At 49.5% G+C, this 22961-nt stretch overlaps 1 pseudogene; it reads left to right on the top strand.

Annotated features, from left to right (window-relative positions):
• The first annotated feature begins 17067 nt into the window (after positions 1-17067).
• Positions 17068-22698, top strand: LOC119359156 (annotated as a pseudogene).
• Positions 22699-22961: the final 263 nt, after the last annotated feature.

Raw genomic sequence — 22961 nt, 5'->3', positions numbered from 1 at the left:
GCACAAAAGCATCTACGACCGAAAAGGCAAGGCCTCGTGCCTGGGAGCCTCCTAACTACTCCTGGTCGTCAGCGGTCTCCACGTAGTAGCAGGCATCAGCGGTGGCATCTGGCTCCTGGGCTCCGACATCTGGTTGCATCAACCGGAAAGAAGAAGAAAGGGGGGAAAGGGGGGAGCAAAGCAACCGTGAGTACTCATCCAAAGTACTCGCAAGCAAGTGTGACGCCCCCTATTTGACCGTACACTAATCATACACGCAAATGTGTACGATCAAGATCAGGGACTCATAGGAAGATATCACAACACAACTCTACAAATAAAATAAGTCATACAAGCATCATATTACAAGCCAGGGGCCTCTAGGGCTTGAATACAAGAGCTCGATAATAGACGAGTCAGCGGAAGCAACAATATCTGAGTACAGACATAAGTTAAACAAGTTGCCATAAGATGGCTAGCACAAACTGGGATACAGATCGAAAAAGGCGCATGCCTCCTGCCTGGGATCCTCCTAAACTACTCCTGGTTGTCGTTAGCAGGTTGCACGTAGTAGTAGGCAACTCCCAAGTAGTAGTAGTCGTCATCGACAGTGGCATCTGGCTTCTGGACTCCATCATCTGGTCGCAGCAATCGGGTATAGGAAGGGGAAAAAGGGGGAGCAAAGCAACCGTGAGTACTCATCCAAAGTACTCGCAAGCAAGGAGCTACACTACATATGTATGCATTGGTACCAAATGGAAAAGGGTAAACATATGTGGACTGAACTGCAGAATGCCAGAATAAGAGGGGGATAGCTAGTCCTTATCGAAGACTACGCTTCTGGCCACCTCCATCTTGCAGCATGTAGAAGAGAGTAGATGGTAAGTTCACCAAGTAACATGCTACCTCTTGAGCACTGCATCGGATTTCCCCGAAGAGGAAGGGATGATGCAGCAAACTAGCGTAAGTATTTCCATCGGTTTTTGAGAACCAAGGTATCAATCTAGTAGGAGGCTACGCTCGAGTCCCCCGAACCTACACAAAAACAATAGCTCAACGCAACCAACGCGCTTAGGGGTTGTCAATCCCTTCACGGTCACTTACGAAAGTGAGATCTGATAGAGATGATAAATAATATTTTTTTTGGTATTTTTGGTATAGAGATGCAAAGTAAATAAAGTAAAAGCAAAGTAAAAGCAAACCAATAATAAAGTGATGGAGATTGATATGATGAGAAAGAGACCCGGGGGCCATAGGTTTCACTAGTGTCTTCTCTCAAGAGCATAAGTATTCTACGGTGGGTGAACAAATTACTGTTGAGCAATTGACAGAATTGAGCATAATTATGAGAATATCTTGGTATGATCATGTATATAGGCATTACGTCCGAGACAAGTAGACCGAAACGATTCTGCATCTACTACTATTACTCCACTCACCAACCGCTATCCAGCATGCATCTAGAGTATTAAGTTAAAAACAGAGTAATGCCTTAAGCAAGATGACATGATGTAGAGGGATAGATTCATGCAATATGATAAAAAACCCATCTTGTTATCCTCGATGGCAACGATACAATACGTGCCTTGTTGCCCCTTCTGTCACTGGGAAAGGACACCGCAAGATCGAACCCAAAGCTAAGCACTTCTCCCATGGCAAGAACAACCAATCTAGTAGGCCAAACCAAACTGATAATTCGAAGAGACTTGCAAAGATAACCAATCACACATAAAAGAATTCAGAGAAGATTCAAATATTATTCATAGATGGACTTGATCATAAACCCATAATTCATCGGTCTCAACAAACACACTGCAAAAAGAAGATTACATCGAATAGATCTCCACGAGAGAGGGGGAGAACATTGTATTGAGATCCAAAAAGAGGGAAGAAGCCATCTAGCTACTAGATATGGACCCGTAGGTCTAAAGTAAACTACTCACACTTCATCGGAGGGGCTTGGATTCTGATGTAGAAGCCCTCCGTGATCGATGCCTCCTCCGGTGGAGCTCCAGAACAGGCCCGAAGATGGGATCTCGTGGATACAGAAAGTTGCGGCGGTGGAATTAGGTTTTTGGCTCCGTCCTCGATCATTTTGGGGTACGTGGATATATATAGGAGGAAGAAGTATGTCGGTGGAGCTTCGAGGGGCCCAACCCTCGTGACCACCTCGTGGCTTTCTTGATGGAGGGTCCAAGTCTCCTGGATCTTATCTGATGAGAAAATCACGTTTCCGAAGGTTTCATTCCGTTTGGACTCCGTTTGATATTCCTTTTCTTCGAAACCCTAAAACAGGCAAAAACATCAATTCTAGGCTGGGCCTCCAGTTAATAGGTTAGTCCCAAAAATAATATAAAAGTGGATAATAAAGCCCAATAATGTCTAAAACAGTAGATAATATAGCATGGAGCAATCAAAAATTATAGATACGTTGGAGACGTATCATAACCCTAACCGATGATCCTCCCCTCGTTGCCCTGTTAGAGAGCGATCACCGGGTTGTATCTAGCACTTGGAAGGGTGTGTTTTATTAAGTAACCAGTTCTGGATGTCATAAGGTCAAGGTACAACTCCAAGTCGTCCTGGTACCGAAGATCACGGCTACTCAAATAGATTAACTTCCCTGCAGGGGTGCATCACATTTCCCAACACGCTCCATCCCCTTTGTCCGGACACACTTTTCGGGGTCATGCCCGGCCTCGGAAGATCAACACATCGCAGCCCTACCTAGGCACAACAGAGAGGTCAGCACGCCGGTCTAAATCCTATGGCGCAGGGGTCTGGGCCCATCGCCCATTGCACACCTGCACGTTGCGAGGGCGGCCGGAGAGCAGACCTAGCTTCCCTTATACAAGAGCAGGCGTTCCAGTCCAACCCGGTGCTCGCCGCTCAGTCGCTGACGTCATGAAGGCTTCGGCTGATACCACGACGTCGAGTTCCCATAAATGTTCCCTCGTAGTTGGTTAGTGCGTATAGGCCAGTGGACAGACTCAGATCAAATACCAAGATCTCGTTAAGCGTGTTATTTTGAAGTATTCGTGAACGCCGACCAGGGCCAGGCCCACCTCTCTCCTAGGTGGTCTCAACATGCCCTATCGCTCTGCCTCAAAGTAACAGTCGGGGGCCGTCGAGAACTCAGGCCCACCACTACCTGGATGGAGCCACCTTCCCCTTCAGCCCCCACATCAGAATCACTTGCGGGTACTCAACGAGCCGACCCGACTTTAGTCACCACCTGTATAATATGTATATAAGTATAAGTATATACCCGTGATCACCCCCCGAGTGATCATGGACCGATAGTATAGCATGGTAGACGGACAAGAATGTAGGGCCACTGATGATAAACTAGCATCCTATACTAAGCATTAGGATTGCAGGTAAATGTATCAACAGTAGTAGCAAGGACAAGCTATGCATCAGGATAGGATTAACGGAAGTAGTAACATGCTACACTACTCTAATGCAAGAAGTAGAGAGAATTGTAGGCGATATCTGGTGATCAAAGGGAGGGTTTGCTTGGTTGCTCTGGCAAGGAGGGGTCGCCCACACCGTAGTCGAACTGGGGGTCCCCGGCAGTCTCGGGGTCTACCGGAAAGAAGTAACGGACGGGGAATACAATAAATAATAAAGCAATCAAAGCAACACAAAGCATAACATGGCAATACATGGTGCTAGGTGTGCCCTAACGCAGTACTAGGTGATACCGGCGAAGGAGGGAAACATCCGGGAAAGTATTCCCGGTGTTTGGCACATTCGGATAGATGAATCGAAGGTGGATTGTTGCATGTTCACTATGCTAAGGACGTGTGGCGGACGAACGTCTTGCGTATTCGGATTCGACTCGTCGTTCTGAGCAACTTTCATGTACAAAGTATTTTCATCCGAGGTACGGTTTATTTTATACTAATTTTCAAAGTTTTAATAGATAATTCAAAATTCTGGAATTATTATTAATTCGAAATTAATAGTCAAATGCTACGTGCACACACTGAAGTGTACACAGCAGGTTCTACAAAGGCTGACATGTGGGGCATGTTGACTAGTTGACCCAGTCAACATCTGACTGGTCAAAGGGTGAATAGTGTAGGTGGGACCCGGCTGTCACTGACTCAGTTTTTATATGGGTTAAACTAAACATTGTTTATTTAATCTATTTAGCATAACTACTAAGTGGGGCCATACTAGCGGTGACACGGGGGTCAATTAAATTAACTACTTTTGTTAATCCTAAACAAGCTATTAGAGGGAGGGCCACAAGGCACTGGCTGGAAGCCAGTGGCCACACGCTAGTGCGCACACGCGTACCAGGTCGAAGCCATGGCCGGAGCACAGCCGGCGCAAGCGCGGGCCAAGTACGGGGCTTGGCCGACGAGCAGGGTAGGCAGGCGTGGCTCGCCGCCGACGGGCAAGCGGCAGGCGACGAAGATGGGCGGAGCGGGCGTAGTCGGTTGCCGTGGCTGCGGGGGTGGGCGGCCGTGGCCGGTGTGGGCCAGAGCGATGGGGAATGGGGGCGCACGCAGGGGGGCCGAGCAGCGGCAGGGCATGCCGGCGCGGGCGCATCCGATGCGACGGGCAAACCGCGACGCGCAGCGGGCGGCCGCGGGCGCTGGCACCCCCGAGGCACAGGCGGCGATGCAGGAGAGGCACAGCAGAGACGCCGCAAGCGGCAGTGGAGCAGCAACTAGTGGCAGCGCAGCAGCAGGGCAAGCGGGGCAACAGCTAGAGCAAGCAGCAGCGCAGAGCGGCCAGGAGCACCGGTAGCAGCCGCGCAACAGCATGGGCAGTAGCGGCAGTGCGCAGAAAGCAGCTGTAGTAAGGAGTAGCATCAGCAGATGTACGCGGAAACTCGGGCACGATGGCAACAGCGGCCTACGGCGTCCAAAACAAAGGGGGGCAAGAGGGATCTGAGAGAGGAGCTCACAGTGAGTCCGTTGGCCTGCTCGGGAAGGGTCGGGGTGGACCGAAGCGTCGACATCGACGGCGAGTTAGTGGCGGCTGGTTGAAGAAGACGACAATGGTGACATGTATGCAGCTCCTTGGCTCAAGCTGGTCCCCGGAACGGACGAAGTCGAGCGCGGAGATCCTCCAGGACGTGCTCCCGAGCGACGGCGACGACGGTGTCCACGATAATGATGGTGAGGCAGTGGTCACCGCGTGAGTTCCCGAGATTGATTCCGAGCAGATGAGGAAGGGGCGCGATGGGGAAGGAGGGGGAAGTGGACAAGGACGAGTAAGGGTTTCTGGGGGACTGGATTATAGTGTTCAGGAGGCGACATGGACGACATCCACGGCCATTGCGCCTTGGATGGTCGCCACGCACCTTCTCTGTGTAGGGCAGGGAGAAAGGCCTTTGGTGGGCTTGGGCCTGTGGGCTGGTGGATTGGATGCCCAGTTGGGCCAAACGGCGGAAGGGGAGGGGGGAAGGCCCGGGGTTTTCTTTCTTTCCTTTTTCTTTGTTTTCTTTTTATTTCAACTTCGGTTTCTATTTAGTTTCTAAACCATTTGTCTTAATAAAAACAAAACTTGCTCCACAATTAATATAGTAATATAGGCTACTGTCACAAAAAGGTTCGGGGGCAAATAAAATAGTTTGGAGATTTCTACCATTTTTAAAATGCATTTTAATAAATAATTGACTCCTGTTTTAATTATTTTAGGCCACTTAATTACTTTACAAAAAGTTGATTTCACCGCCATAATTGCTTATGGATTATTTACCATTTTTTGAACATTTTAGTTTGACATTTGAAAACTTTTAACGTTTGACTTTAATTGAAATTTAATTTGAATCTGTTTTAAACTAATGCGAGTTTATCAACAGTAACCGAGGTGACGTGGCATCATTGGCAAAGGTTCACTGTAGCTTAATTATCCGGGCGTCACAGTAAGGATCTACACTACATATGCATCGGTATCAATGAAAAGGGTTGTATTTGTGAACTGGACTATAGAATGCCAAAAGAGAAGGGGAAAGCCTAGCCTATCGAAGACTAGCATCTTCTGGAAACCACCATCTTGCAGCAACAGGAGGGAGTAGAGTAGCATAAAGTAAAGTAGTAGACGTGTTATCAACCTCGGCCAGAGATCCTTTCTCGACTCCTTGCGAGAAAGTAATCCCAGAGCCATACTATCCATTTATCACCTCATATCCAAGTCTCATCTCAAGTATCCAGTTCTAGTTGTATCTATCGGGATACAACTCCAAGTGTCCGTTACCGTAGGACAGGCTATCAATAGATATTTTCTTCCCTGCAGGGGTGCACCAACTTACCCACCATGCTCGATTAACTCCGGCCGGACACACTTTCCTGGGTCATGCCCGGTCTCGGCCAAACAATACGCTGGAACCCGACCTAGGCTTAATAGAGAGGTCAGCACGCCGGACTAAACCTATGCCCCCAGGGGTCATGGGCCATCTCCCCGGGAACTCCTGCACGTTGCGTACGCGGCCGGTGAGCAGACCTAGCTACCTCCTTCAAAAAGGCAGGTGCTTACCAGTCCAACCTGGCGCGCGCCGCTCAGTCACTAACGTCTATTAACCTTCGGCTGATGCATACGACGCAGAACGCCCATACTATGCCCACGTGATGGTTAGTGCTATCAGGCCAGAGGCCCCTCGGATCAAATATCCGAATCGTAGTGGATTAGGAACGCGAGGTAACAAGCAGAGACTCACGAAATATGTGACCCCGTTGCCCCGTCTCGAGGACTTGCGGCAAGGGCTAGGAATGCCCGGCCACGCCTCGTAATTATCTCGTGGGCACCCTCCAGGTCAACCCGACTCCACATCACTCGCGGGTACCGCTCAGGGTCGACCCGCCTTTCCAAGTAACAGTTGTAAAGTCCAAGTATCCATGTGTCCAAACATCAAGGGGAAACCCCGAGGAATCACCCCTGGTGAATTCCACTCGATGTAATCATCAAGGTGAACGTAAGAGGATCCACCCTCGAGGTTCACACATGAGGGGTTGCACGACAGAGCCGTATCGGAAGTGGTTACGGAGGAAATCACCCTCCATGACCACGACCGGATAGCTACACTACAGAGATCTCATCAGTAGTGATGTAAGAGGTTCCACCCTCGGCACTCGATGGCAACTCTACAGAGTCGAGCAACAAAAGGGGCGTGATGTGATGTGAGGTGTCGGGCTCTGGTCGTCGATCACGTTGATCGAGTCGTCGATGATGAAGCAGGGGCAACAAGGACTAGGTGGGGTCACTGATGGATCACTAACCAACCTATACTAAGCAGTTTAGGATAAGCAGGTAGGTAACAATAAGCAAGTTACAAAAGCAGACTATGCATCAGAATAGGAGCAATCAATTACAATAGCAAAATCTAATGCAAGCATGAGAGAATGGAATGGGCAATATCGGGATGATCAAAGGGGGGCTTGCCTTGTTGCTCAGACGAGAAGGAGGGTTGTCGGTGACGTAGTCGATCACGGCGGCATCGGCAACCGTCACGGGGTCTATCGAAGAGAAGAGGGGAGAAACAATAAATACATAGCAAGCAAGTGCATAACAAGACAACAGGCAGAGTTAGACGTGTTCTAACGCGGTGCTACACGTTACCGGCGAAGGGGATAACATCCGGGAATGCTTTCCCGAAGTTTGGCATTTTCGGACAAACGAACCAGAGGGGAAAGGTTCGATGTTCGCTATGCTAGGGATGTGTGGCGGACGAACGGACCGCGTATTCGGATTCGTCTCGTCGTTCTGAGCAACTTTCATGTAGAAAACATTTTCATCCGAGTTACGGATTATTTTCTATGAATTATCAAAGATTTAAAGATTTTCTGGAATATTTTTATTTAATCTAATCCAAATTTGACCAAGTCAAATTGACTAGTCAAAAGGGGGGGAATGTGGCTCACATGTCATTGGAACATAATTTAATTGGTGGCTAAACTAAAATAGAGAGGTTAATATTAACATAGGGGGCCACATGACATAGGCTAGCAATTATCCTAAGTAGTACTAATTAGTCTAACTACTCTGATCACTAAGTATTTAATCAACCTAAACTAATCAGGGCCAGCCCCACTTGGCAGTGAGCCAGCCCTACCGCCCACGCACACACACAACACACTCACGCAGACCACGCTGCACACACACATTGCACGCACACAGCACACACATACCCACGGCCATGACCAGCAGCGGTAGCAAGCAGAGCAGCTTGCAAGGCGGCACAGGGGCGCTAGCCGCGCTACCAAGCAGCATCAGCAGCAAGCAAAAGCAGCTGCAGTGGCGAGTAGTAGTGCAAGAGCAGCAGTAGCAGTAGGCTGCAGCGCGCATAGCAGCAGCTACGACAGCAGGCGGCGACGTCACTGGCGCAGCAGGAGCAGGGGCGCGGCCTGGGCCGCGAGATCGTGAGCAGGCGCGCGGGGTAGCAGCAGCGCGTGGGCAGGCTAGCGGGGCGCTGTAGCGGGCGCGGCGGACTGGGGCGGCAGCCACGCGACGGTCGTGCAGGGGGAGGGGGAGCGAACACAGGGCGCGGGCGACGACGGGCGCAAGGGCGCGCGGCCACGGGCAGGGGGTGTGGCCACGTCGCGTGCGCGTACACTGAAGCTCGAACGCGGCCAGGGTAGAGGACGACCGAGCTCGGGGACGACGACAAACAGCGACGAATCAAAGGGAAAAAGGGAGGAATCGGCCAAGGAGCTCACCGCGGAGCTTGTGGACGAGGTCAGGAGCTGCAGTGGTGGCCGGATGTGTCAAGCTCGACAGTAAGATGCGACGGCCGTGGCGGAAACCATCTCGATCCCGAGCGTATGGTGCCTCTTAGCTTGATTCAGCGGAGGTAGGCGAAAGAGTCCATGATGGCGGAGCTCCTGGAGAACCTCCCGATCGCCGGGGAGGCCAGTGGCCATGAGGATGGCGACGACGCGTCGACGAGAGCTCGGGAGCGAGCGAAACCGAGAGGAAGAGGACGAGCAAGAGGAAGAGGACGAGCGAGCGAAACCGGGATGATCGACACGGCGGCAACAACAGCCAGGGCAGCGTGGATGTGCTCCACGCACAGGTTCTCTGCCTCCTATAGGTGAGGATGAGGATAAGGGAGAGATGGGCTGGACCTAGGTTCTGTAGCACTAGAGCCCAAGCGCCTGGCACCCTTTTCTCTTATTTTTTATTTGCTTATGCCTTTCGCTATTGTTTCTATTTAAATGAGCTAGCAAACAATTTTCGTTAATTTTGAAACTTTGCACATAAATCAAACACAACAATACTAGATGGCACAAAAATTTGGGGGCCATTTGGAGTTGTCTAACTATTTTTGGAAATTGAAAAGGCAAATTTAATTGCTGCCGTACCACTCAAATAATTCCAGGGGCATTTTGGGAATTTAGATGAGGTTGGTTACAACATTAAAAATACTTAGAGAATAATTTCCAAATAATGAACTATTTTGATTGCATGGCAGAAGAAGTAAATATTTGACATGCAATTCAAATTGGAATATGGCTTCGATTTTGGACAAGTGGGAAATTAGCTTAGTGATCATAATGACATGACCACCATTAGAGGGAGATCACTGTAGCATGATTCTCGGGGTGTTACACTTGGAACCCTGTACACATCGTTTGGGGCCGTGAGCAACACCCCGGCCGGATCTCCTTACGGATGGAACCCGAATAGGCGATAAATCTGAACTAGAGACTTGTGTGGTTAGTCAGGCCATGGCCGATTCCCTCGCTAGGCTTCCGCTTGAAGGTTGCCGAGATACACGACGTGTACATGGTGGTAAGAGGCGAGAGCGTGTGTGAAGAAGTACACCCCTGTAGGGTTAACATCATCTATTCGAATAGCCGTATCCGCGGTAAAGGACTTCTGGGTTGCCTGTACAGTTCATAGACAAGTGAAAGTGGATACTGTAAAATGCGCAAGATAAGTGTGAGTGCTATGGATGGCCTTCTCGTAGGGAGACGGGAGTGGATCCATAGTGGCGTATTGGTTGGTGAATATGTGGACTCGTGTGCGCCACCTCAAAGAGTTACTTGCAGTCGTAGTTTAGGATAGCCACCAAGTCAAAGCTGGCTTGCTGCAGTCAAACTCCACGACCCCCTTGTTGATACCGATGCATATGTAGTTAGTTCTGATGTAAGTCTTGCTGGGTACATTTGTACTCACGTTTGCTTAATTTATATTTTTGCAGAGAGACTTCAGTCTCGTTAGTAGTTCCGCGTGGACTTCGACGTTTAGCTTGTTACCTCAGCTACGATCTTATACCCTTGGGAGCGTCTTGTAGATAGTCAGGCTTCTCGGCCTTTTTTTATTTGTAGTTGTCTGTACTCAGACAAGATAAGCTTTCGCTTGTGCTATTGCTTGTATGACTTGGATGCTGGGTCATGATACCCATGTTTGTAATATCTAACTCCTCGGGGCCTAATGAATAAATACTTTGAGTCATAGAGTTTTATTGTGATGCCATATTGTATTTGCACATATCGAGTATATTGTGTGTATGTTATTGAAATGCTTGGTATGTGTGGGATCCGACAACCTAGTTGTTTATTCTTGGTAGCCTCTTTTACAGGAAAATGTCTCCTAGTGCTTCCACTGAGCCATGGTAGCTTGCTACTGCTCCGGAACACTTAGACTGAACGGCGTGTGTCCTTCTTCATTCCTGTGTCTGTCCCTTCGGGGAATTGTCACGCGTTGTTCCTTTAAATCCTTGTAGCTTGCTACGACTTGGGTTCATACGTTGATGACCGACACGTTCGTTGATGGGTCATGTATGCCTGTCCCTGTAAGTTAGTGCCACTTTGGATTCACGACTAGTCATGTCGGTCCGGATTCTCTGTCATATGGATGCTAGCGACACTATAAAATACGTGAGCAATAAGGCGCAAACTATTCCGGACCAGGTAAGATGGCACCCATGAGAATACCGTGCGTGAGACCGCAAAGTGATATGATATATTACATGCTAGATCGATGTAGCTTAGGATCGAGGTCCTGACATTGTGTTATAAAACTTTACATAATATTGGTTTATTTAGGATATTTTCCCATCAAAAATAGAGACCTCGCCTCAATTTCATTCCCATAATGAAAATGGTTAAGAATAGATTAGTCGCTTGTCAATTAATCAAATTGGAATTAGACTAGCTATTAATTAGGTTGCTCATTTGTCAAGCAACCGTGCACTTCCTTGGTTCTTATAGCAACCATGTAATGTATGTGCTTCCTTGACTCTCAAGAAACTATGTACTTTTAATAAATCGCACAATGATATTACATCCACACAATAAAAAAACTTTTATGAAGTTAAGAGCTACAAGGGCATCTTCGATCAAATCCCACTAAAGCTAGAGAGTGATTTTTCTATCATGCATTGGAGGTCTTGTATATAAATTATCCCATTCATTACTTCAGGTGGGCCACTGCATGTAGTTTTGGGCAGAAATTGCATGATTCAGCACCCGCTAAACGTCCTATACTTTTCTTGTAACTTTCAAAGTTGAATCTATTGTATCTTTTGATTTGAAAGTTCAACTTAAGTTTTGTTTGCTTATTTGTGTTGCTTGTAATCAGGGCTTTCAAACAAGACCAGTCCGAAATGCGTTCTAGCAAGTTTTAAAAACTTTAAACAAGTCTATCTATTAAACTTTATAACTTGAACGATAAATTTACCAAGTTTTAAATACTAAAACTTTAAACCCTAAGCCCTAAACCCTACAAGAAAATGAAACTTGATAAAACTTAATACTACAAATATCAAATATTAATATTATAAACTTGGTAAACTTTTAAAAGTTGTCAAATTATATTTAAGAGGGATCTTGTTAGAAAGTCCTCGTCGCAAGGAACACAAATATGCAAACGATACTTAAGTTGAACATTCAGTTCAAAATATATAATAGATTTAAATTGAACATGGAATGAAAAAACATAATATTTAAAATAGAACAACAACCATGAGAAGAGATCAATGAACTTGAGGGTGAAGATCGAAGAGAAGAATCAGATAGGAGGATATGGGCAAAGATGCACAAAGAACATCTCAATTCGAGGAACATGATTCTCGGATTTGGAGCTTTCTTATATTTTGGGGTTGTTTGTTGTAATTATTAGCAAAGTATATCATAATATTTGTTGTAATTGTTACCAAACAGTACATGTTTAGACGGTAGATGGTGGCTAAGTGCATGTTTTTTTATATTGAAACTTTCAAATTTTTATTAAATCAAAACACTGTTACATCATCCACCAGCCACCTTATAATTGATGCCGGCAGCTCCTCAATCCATGGTGGAGTGGAGATGGAACCAAGGTCCTAGCCTAGCTAGTTCATGACAGACAACATTCGCCTCCGTGGGGTGGTGTACAAAAGACACTGAAGTAGGAGTTTGTGGCTAATTGTATGCTCTTCAACCTTACTTTTAGTGCATATAAAGTAGATTGGTAGTTACTTTTCAGGTTCAATTAGAAATCAGGCTTCAAATACATTGAATTTTTGGAAATTAGATTCTAGGAGCATGTTTATAGAAGTTCACTTTCTGGAATTTTTCTACCACCGAGGGTAGGGTGGCCTAGAAAATAAGCTTGAGAGCAGTTTACATAACAATTTGGCTTGGGATTTATTTCCACAAAGTACAAAATTAGTGGGAGGGTCCAAGTACAATAAAGATGACTCTGTAAAATAAACTATACTCTTTTTTTGCAATTCAAATAAACTATACTCTAATTTATAGAATCATGTATACATAGTGACGAGTGAGCCTGAAATCTCTGTTCCTATCTTGAAATCTCCATGACCATGAGGCAAGTAGCTCTGCTGCAGTCTGAGCACGACCTTGTTCATCAAACCAATCGAAGAAACTAAGTAAACAATGCAGCAGAAGAAAACAAAACCCCACTTAGCGATTGCCCCCAATCGAAGGATATACCGATGAGAAGAACGCCAAAAGTAAGGATCATCCAACTGACGCGTCACTGGCAAATGGCGATGCCAAGAAACCAAGCGAACGAGCCTCTCATTCTCAGGCCACCCGCCGCTCTCTTCGCAGAGGCAGAGCACTCGGGGACGATGGACGAGGTGCACCGCGCACGCGACGTGGCGGTTGTCGCCCCCATGCCGCTCGGGGACGAGCTCGAGGGGCTCCGGGCCGAGCTGGCCGCGGCCAAGAGCCGCCTCGCCGCGACGGCCGCCGAGATACCGCCCCTCAAGTCGCTCATCGAGTCCACCAACGGCAGCATCGCCTCGAGGCAGCAGGAGGAGGGCAAGAAGCAGGCGGCCGTGGACGAGCTCCGGCTGCGCGCCGACCAAGGCCGGGACGAGCTCCGGCGGCTCCTGCTGGAGTTGGCCGCGGCCCGCGACGCCAAGGACGCGCTGGAGCGGCGGGTGTCTGTCCGGCGCCAGGCGGCGCGCGCGCTGCAGCTGGCCGAGCGAGCCGTGGCGGCGGAGATCCACGCGCTGGCGTGGTCCGCGGCCGCGGCGGCCGAGCAGCTGAACGCGCGCTCCGGCGGGGCCGCCGACGACGACGATGACGCCCACCACGACGTCGTGGCGGTGCCCGCGCGGAGCTACGAGGAGCTGCGGCACAGAGTGGAGGACGAGGAGCGGAAGGCGGACGCGCGCGTGGAGGAGGCCGAGGCGCTGCGGCGCGCAGCGAAGGCGAGGCGGGCCGCGGCCGTGGGGAGGCTGGAGGCGGCGCGCGCCAGGAGGCGCGAGGCCGCCGACAGCCGCCGCCGCGACGTGGATCACCGGCGCGGCAAGATGGAGACCGGGAAGGGGCCGGTCAAGAGCAGGAGCTGGCAGGCGTGCCTGGTGGTCAAGAAGAAGCTGGGGGGCTTCTTCTGCAAGGAACGCAAAGCTTCACGCGGTCGTTCTTGAGCGGCCAGCCGGCGGCGAGCGGCCATCAGAGACGTACATCCGCAGGCGGGTACAACAACGATGCAGGTTTGCATGTAGCATGCACTGGCGCACCGTCCACAATGTGTTCTGACTTTTTTCTTGTTTATTATTAATAATAAAAATAATAAAGAGGATAATTGTTGAAACAAAATAAAATAATACAGAGGTGCTTCATCCACACCCCTCCTCCCCCTCTTTGTGTATTGCTTCTCCCTCCTCTCACAAATGATTTGCGTTGGTTTGGTGATCTATTGCTCATGTTTTTCTTTTTGAAAAAGACACAAATTTATTATGAATGTTCATCAGTAGTATAAAACACCCAAAATATAATAAGAACACAATAAGGTCCCTCGACCATCGAAGCGATATGTCAAAATGCAGGGTGGATCTCGGAAGATGGAAAGATCTCCCCCTTAACGACCACTATAGTCGTCGGAACGAGCCGACGTCACATCCTTGTCACCATCCTCCTATCGTAGCCGGCTTGATTTTGTCAATGGTACTTGGGAAATATTCGTATACGTGTCGCCAAGGATCAACGTCAGTATATCCGTCAAAGTAATCTAAAATAAATGAGACTTTATTTGGACAAAAAGATCGATCTTAGTGAGACGTGAACCATGTAGTGGTAACAAATTGAATCAGATTAGCGGTGGCAATGCCTAGACTATACACAACAACGTGCAAGGCGAGAGGTCCAGACCAGTGTGTGGCACACTACGGACAGGGTTGTAGCGGCGACACAAAGGTCAGGAAGTAATGTCTGTTTTGAACCCTAAAGTTGTAGAGAGCGGCACAAACGAACCCCACATCCAAGTCCCTGAAATTGATACCCTATACTCAGCGTTCTCGGTAAATCTAGACCCTGGACCCGTTTGGCGCACCGGGACAAAGATGATCCTGGATGGGATTAATCGCCACTCCCACATGCACCGTCATGGTTGCCTCTTTTGCCCAAGGTTCCTTATTTTCATAAAAACTTTCGGAAATATTTTAGGGGAATTTTTCAAAGATGATTTCCATATGTTTTCCACGTACCTCTACCTTTTTCAGATTTTGGAGGTTTCCAAAAATTCATTTTGATGAATTCTTTCAGAGTAATTACCTATATAATGTCAGTATCTACCCCGAGAGGGTCACCGGTAATGTAGTGCTTAAGTAGTTGTCCATCACCACTCTCTGTTTGGTGCCCTCGACACTGTTGATCTTTATGGCTCCTAACATGTAAACATCTTCGATAATATATGGACCTTCCCACCCAAAGAGAAGTTTATCTACAAAATATCTGAAACGGAACTTGTACAATATAACCTTATCACCTATTTTGAATTTAGATTTTTGTATTATCTTGCCATGCTATCTTTCAATTTCTCTTTAAACATTTTTGCATTCTCGTATGCTTCATTCCTCCTTTCGTCTAAAGCACTCATATCAAACAATCTCTTTTCTCCGGCTTTACCGGAAAAGCTTGTGGCCTAGAATGACTCAGCATTCTTTTTCTCAAATTCTTCAAGTCTAGCCTCTAGTTCCAAAATCTTCAACTCATAGTCTTGAGGCACATCATCCGACATATTTGCTCTCTACAGCGGTGAAGCCAAACAACGAGAGAGAGACCTTGCTTTGATACCAATTTAAAGATCAAAGATGCCCGAAATGTTGACTAGAAATAGGTGAATAGACGACTACCAATTGAAGGATGGGTATGCCAAAAGTTCCCAAGCTTGTTCATAGCCAATAACGATTGATAAAGGAATCTAAACCTGGTCAAAGATAACACAACTTGTTTTTCTTTAAATCTATCAGAAGCACTATATTTTAGGACGGAGGGAGTACAACATTTAGCAGGAATTCCGTTTTTGAACTCCCGTTTGAATTTCCGGTTTTCAAATTTTTGAGAAACAACGAGGAGGGTCCTCAAATTTGGTCGCGGCTGTGTTCTGCATGGAATGTTGCATCTACTCCACTCGATTCGCAAGGCGACGAGCCCGCTGATGCCGACCGAGAATATTCTCGGTGCATGCAGCCGCATATTCCATTTTTTATTTTTCTCTTGAGGTAAAAGCACAGCAAACCCAGGAACTTGTCGGGCGTGTGATGTTTTGGCCCACAAACTTGTAAAACCTCACTCCGCCACCCACAAACTTGCAGCCGACGTGCAAAAAAACCCAAAGCAAGTCCTGACGCGACATCTAGCGGAGGCGGGGCTGAGGCGGTCGTCGCCCGTGTTTGCAGAAACCCCCCTAGGCTTAACAGTAATAAACCCGCACCCCACATCTCTTGTTCCCCATTCCAGCTGCAGCCAAATCCCTAGTAATGAACTTTGGGCGACGTCTCTATCGTGCCACCCGTACTACTGTCAGCAAGAAGAGCCACGCAGCGACATCCTCGAGGCCAATGGCAGCTTCCTGCAGGTGGCTGCTCCCCTCCGTCGGGCTGCAGAAGCAGAGTGCGCAGCCAGAGAGCGAGCAAGGGCAGCGACAAGTTCCTAGGCCTGTTGTGCTTCTGTTGTTGGGCGATACAGAGGGAGAGACACTAAGGATTTGGCTGCCGCTGGAATGGGGAACGAGAGAGATGTGGGGTGCGGGTTTATTACTGTTAAGCCCAAGGGGGTTTCTGCAAAAGCAGGCAACGACCGCCTCGGCTCCGCCTAAGCCAGATGTCGTGTCAGGATTGGCTTTGGGTTATTTTGCACATCAGCTGCAAGTTGGTGGGTGGCGGAGTGGGGTTTTACAAGTTTGTGGGCTGAAACATCACGCGTCTGACAAGTTTCTGGGCCTGCCGTGCTTTTACCTCTTTTCTCTTTCGTTTTCACCTAGTACGAGCTTTACGAGGTGAGGTGCCAGCTACTTCTCCGCCGAGAGTGACCGTGACCGATCGCAGCTGCGGTGCAGAGTCAGCTTTCTTTTTTTTCCCTCGAAATTTTCTCCAGATATTGGATCGTGGGTGAGACCAGGTCTCATGGATTAGCAGGTGAGACCCATCCTGATGGATGACACGTGGCATCCACAAATCACAAAGCATCCACCCCACCCCCACCTGAAATCAGGGGGGAGAGATTAGATGCTTTGTGATTTGTGAATGCCACATGTCATTCATCAAGGCGGGTCTCACCTGATTTATATGAGACCTGGTCTCATATAATTTTTTCCCTGCTGACACATCCATCCACGTTTGACTCCAGAGCCTTAACCGCCACCGTCAGTCCACCGAGCGCGCGCCAGATGCGGCGGTGGCAGTGTCGCCTCGCGGCTGCCGGGGCCCTGCTCGCCGCCGTGCTGGCTCTGTGCGTCGCGGGGCCGCGCTCGCCGGCGCCGCTGCGGTTCGCGCCGGGTGGCCGGTTCAAGGTGGCGCTGTTCGCGGACCTGCATTACGGCGAGAACACCTGGACGGACTGGGACCCCGCGCAGGACGACGCCTCCGACCACGTCATGGCCGCCGTGCTCGACGCCGAGAACCCAGGTGCGTACCATATAATCCGGTGGCCGCCTCATCCCCTCCCCTGAGCAAGCGGATCCGAGCTGTAGACTGTAGTTTCCTCCAAATCACCGAATCGTGCGCAGACTTCGTGGTGTACCTCGGCGACCTCGTGACGGCGAACAACGTGCCGGTGGCCAACGCGAGCCTGTACTGGGACCGAGCGGTCTCCCCGGCCAGGCGCAGGGGCGTCCCGTGGTCCAAGGTGTTCGGCAACCACGACGACATGCCCTTCGAGTGGCCGCCGGAGTGGTTCTCCCCCGCGGGCGTCTCGCCGGTGGACTGCCCGCCCGCCGCGTCGGCCATGCCGGACCCAGGGTGCAGCTTCCAGGGCACGCCGTGGGTCAAGCTGATGACGGCCGAGCTCGACCGGGCCTGCGGGCTGTCACGCTCCTCCGTCGGGCCCGGGGAGCTCTGGCCCGGCGTCTCCAACTACGTGCTGCAGGTGCTCTCGCGCGAGCGGCCGAAGGACCCTTGTAACGTCCTTGATGCGGCTATATCTCTCACGTGTCGAAGCATGACTTAGAGGCATAACATCATTGAAAGAAATGTCGCAAGCGAGGTAATCTTCGCAAACAACCCATGTAATATAATAGGGGAAAGATATATAGTTGGATTACAATCGCCACTTCACACATTACATGAATAAAGCATTACATCAACCAGATACAAACAAGGTCCGACTACGGAACCAAAATAAAAGAAGAACCCCAAATGCGACAAGGTCCCCGACCGACCCCAACTGGGCTCCACTACTGATCAACTAGAACGAAACAACACAAAGGACAAGATCTTCATCGAGCTCCTCCTTGAGCTTGGTTGCGTCACCTGCTCGATAATATCGGCACCTGCAAACTGGTTTTTGGAAGTATCTGTGAGTCACGGGGACTCAGCAATCTCATACCCTCGCGATCAAGACTATTTAAGCTTATGGGTAAGGTAAAAGGTATGAGGTGGAGCTGCAGCAAGCGACTAGCATATATGGTGGCTAACATACGCAAATGAGAGCAAGAAGAGAAGGCAAAGCACGGTCGACAAAAGTATGATCAGGAAGTGATCCTAGAACAACCTACATCAAGCATAACTCCAACACCGTGTTCACTTCCCGGACTCCCCCGGAAAGAGACCATCACGGCTACACACGCGGTTGATGTATTTTAATTAAGGTCAACTTCAGGTTTTCTACAACCGGACATTAACAAATTCCCATCTGCCCATAACCGCGGGCACGACTTTCGAAAGTTCAATCCCTGCAGAGGTGTCCCAACTTAGCCCATCACAAGCTCTCACGGTCAACGAAGGATAAACCTTCTCCCGAGACATTCCGATGAGACTCGGCATCCCGGTTCTACAAGACACTTCGACAAAGATAAAACAAGTCCAGCAACACCGCCCGAATGTGCCGACAAATCCCGATAGGAGCTGCACATATCTCGTTCTCAGGGCACACTCAGATGAGACTAGCTACGGGTAAAACCAAACCTCAAGTTGCCCCGAGGTGGCCCCGCAGGTATCTCAGTCGGACCAACACTCAGAGGAGCACTGGCCCAGGGGGGTTTAAAATAAGATGACCCTTGAGTCCGTGGAACCCAAGGGAAAAAGAGGCTAGGTGGCGAATGGTAAAACCAATGTTGGGCATTGCTGGAAGAGTTTTATTCAAGGCGAACTATCAAGGGTTCCCATTATAGCCCAACCGCGTAAGGAACGCAAAATCCGGGAACATAACACCGATATGACGGAAACTAGGGCGGCAAGAGTGGAACAAAACACCAGGCATAAGGCCGAGCCTTCCACCCTTTACCAAGTATATAGATGCATTAATTAAATAAGGTATATTGTGATATCCCAACAAGGAATAACATCTCCATGTTCCAACAAGGAAAAAACTTCAATCTTCACCTGCAACTAACAACGCTATAAGAGGGGCTGAGCAAATCGGTAACATAGCCAAACAACGGTTTATTAGGACAAGGTGGGTTAGAGGCTTGGTTCAACAATATAGGAGGCATGATAAGCAAGTGGTAGGTATCGTAGCATAGGCATAGCAAAAGAGCGAGCAACTAGCAAGCAAAGATAGAAGTAATTTCGAGGGTATGGTCATCTTTCCTGAGATCCTGCAAGAAAGAAGAACGAGTTCATGAAGAAGACAAACAGACGTAGTTGAACGGGTCCTCACAAACGCGACGTTATCGGAACCCACCCGAAGAAGCAACACCAGAAAGAAGCACACAACATAGTAAACAACCAACACATGAACATGGCATGATGCACAACCAAGTATGATGCATGTCCGGTTTAAAGAGGGCATGGCATGGCAAAGTGCACAAGCAATCCTACAAATTAAGTGGAGCTCAATATGCAACTCCGCTGCATATTGACGAAACACCACGTTCAAGTTATTTAGTTCGATCTCGTTTATGTACCCAACAATATTAAATGTTGTTAAACATGGCAAGAGGGTGAAGCAAATGAAAACTACCTATCTAGGCAAGTTTAAATGAGGCCGGAACGACAAAGAACAAGTTCGGAAACTCCTCATGTGCAATTTAAGGATTTGGTACTGTTCTGCCCTAAACACAATTTTAGGGTTGTCAAACATGCAAAGTGATGCCACCATGTTAAACTAGACATTTTCCACCCCATTTACATATAAAGTTTGTTACAAGCCTAGTTACGGTTAAAAAATTATGAATTAAATCATTCTAACATGGCATAGGAGCAAATTTAATCAAACAACATTTAAACATTTTAAACATAGATGAAAGTGGCAAATTATTAATCTACACAAAATTCTAAGGAAGTTTCATATTTAAAGTTTTTACATATGATGCACTGTTAATGAGTTGTTATATGCGTGAAGTTTGGGGACCTTTCTGCAAAACGGTAAAACTCTGGATAAATAGACAAATCGCCTGATAAAAAAACAGAAGTTGGGCCAAAAGTGGCTAGCCCAACTGTGCACAGGGGAGGCTGGGCGCGTCCTCACCTCGCTGGGCCGGATCTGGCCAGCGGCTGGGCCTCAGCGCGCGGTTCAGTGGAGGTGGGCTTGCGGGCAGGCCTTAGCGCATCCTTGGGCTAGCAGGCCCGATCGCAGCTGGGCCGGTTGACGCCAAAACCCCAGATCGAGGGCGCGATGCGTTTCGTGAAGCAGTGGATCGAGCGGGCTGGAGGTCAACGCGCGGGCGAGGTGACTCGTCGCTGGTCATCGTCGTTCCCACACGCAGAAGCAGAGGCCGGCGACGAGGACTTGGGGAGGACCGACCGCGGAGACGAGCTGGAGGGCGTGGCTTGCGGGGTCCAGCTGGAGGCTCTCGACGCCGATGAGGATCTCGAGGAGGAGAGGAGCGGTCGAGGTGGCGACGAGGACGGGTTACAGGCGGCTCCGACGCGGGACGGAGAGGAAGCAGTGGCGCGGTCCATACAGAGGGTCAACCCGGGGCGCGCCTGGCTTGTCCTCGAAGCAGAGGCAAGGCGCTCGCTGAGAAGAGACAGGACGACGACATCGAACTTGGCGGGGAGGAGGCAGGGAACACAGGGCCTCGTGAAAGCAGGACGATGGCGGCGGACTTGGCGTATGGTGAGGCTGACGGAGGCCGGACGGACCTGGCCGTTCCAAGGTCAGGCGACGGAGCTTGCCTCCTGCAGGAACAAGGCAGCGGGGCGCTGCTCCTGCGGCTTGAACGTCTGCACATCCAAAACGGGAGAGAGAGAGGGGGGGAAATGAGCTCGGGCAGCAGGGAAAAGAAAGAAGGAAGGAACGAGAGAGGAGGCACAAGGTTGGCTCCGGTGCTGCTGCTGGTGGCCGGCGGAGATGACTCGGTGGTTGCCCTGCGCGAGGGAGACGAGGTGAGGAGGAGGCGCTCGGCTGCAGTCTCGATCCCATCTGGATTTAGCGCTGGGAGACGGCGCGCTATGGGGGTTGGCTCGGGGCTCATGCAGGATTGGTGGGGATGGATTTTGGGATCAGTTTGGTGGTTGGTTGGGTGAAGAGCTTGAGGTGGATTGGAAGGTGGCGGCGGCCGAGAGGGATCGATGGGACATCTCCCTAGAAGTTAGGATTTTGTCCAGATTTAGACAAGGGAGTTTCTATATAAGGAAAAGAGGAGAAGTTTAGGGGCTAATCCGTCCCTCCAAATAAAATCGAGCGGTCGGGAAAAATAGAATAGGAAGTCCAAATGAGAAAACGGTGACATTTTGTGGATGTTTGGGGATGATCCGAATCTAACGGTGACGACTGTCCGGGTCGGGTATGGGACAGCTTTCGGGCGCGCGAGGAGGGCCGCGGGCTGACGAGAGAGGTTAGGTTGGACCTGGCGATAGGTCGTGGGCTGTGTAGACGGCCTCGAGCTAAGAGAAGAGAAGAGAGGGAAGCCCAGCGACTGCTTCCGGAGACCGAAAACGTCTGATGTTAGACCGGCTATATTGCCACTATTGTTTAACGGTTGGGCTATCAAACGAGCTCCGAATGCGATGAAACTTGGCGGACGGTCTACTGACAACAAAACAACACCACACGCCAACTTTCATCCCATTTCAAGAACACTTTCCGACCACTTCTAAAATAATATTTGGACGTGCCGCGGGCGCGTGCAAGTGTGGTTGGGTTCAGAACGAACAACGGAGAGAACTCGAAAAACCCGGACGAATGCAAGTTTTAAAATATGATGATGCAATGCACATGATGACATGACAAGATGCAACACGCAAGCAAATGACAAGACAACAATAGCGAATAACTGAAGGACACTTGGCACATCGGTTTCGGGACGTTACAACCCTGCTCTGCTCATGTACTTCCTCGACTCAGGCGGCGGATCCTACCCGGAGGTCGTGTCCTGCGCACAGGTCACGTGGTTCGAGAGCCAGGCTCGGTTCCTCAATCCAGACGGTAGGATCCCTGAGCTGGTATTCTGGCACGTACCGAGCACGGCGTACGTCAAGGTGGCTCCAAGGGCCACGGGCGAGATCAGGAAGCCCTGCGTCGGCAGCCTCAACGAGGCAGACGTGGCGCCACAGGTGGCCGAATGGGGCATGATGGACGCTCTTGCACGGAGATCTTCAGTTAAGGTACCAGTGCTACTGTATCTGAATTCTGAAACTCCGAATACTAGCACGTCTGATTGATGTGTGTATCTTGTCTTGTGCAGGCGATCTTCGTGGGGCACAACCACGGGCTGGACTGGTGCTGCCCCTACGAGAAACTGTGGCTGTGCTTCGCGCGGCACACGGGGCACTGAGGGTACGGTGACTGGCCAAGAGGGGCGAGGATTGTTGATATCTCTGAAAAAACAAAGCATTTCTCTGTCAACTCCTGGATCCGGATGGAGAATGGGTCCACGCACAGCCATGTTACCTTGAGCTCTGCTCGGTTTAGTTAGGTTCAGACTCATTTGCCCTAGCTAGGATGTGTTCAGTTTGGAAAGTCCATTGCACTGCAAACAGTTTACAGATTTAGTCAGGTATCTTCAAATTCGCAACTATCCGGAACGCATGGTTTGAACGTGTTTATCATCCAACACGGACATATATCGGTCCGACGACCGGTTCAGACGCGCATCTTTTCCCGCAAATTGGAAGTAAAGTGGGGGGAGGGTTGTCGCGGGAGTCCAAACAACAATCACGTAGGACTCTGACACCCCTG

This window comes from Triticum dicoccoides, chromosome 2A (assembly GCF_002162155.2).
Source record: "Triticum dicoccoides isolate Atlit2015 ecotype Zavitan chromosome 2A, WEW_v2.0, whole genome shotgun sequence".
NCBI lineage: Eukaryota > Viridiplantae > Streptophyta > Magnoliopsida > Poales > Poaceae > Triticum > Triticum dicoccoides.
This window is presented reverse-complemented; position numbering and strand designations above follow the sequence as displayed.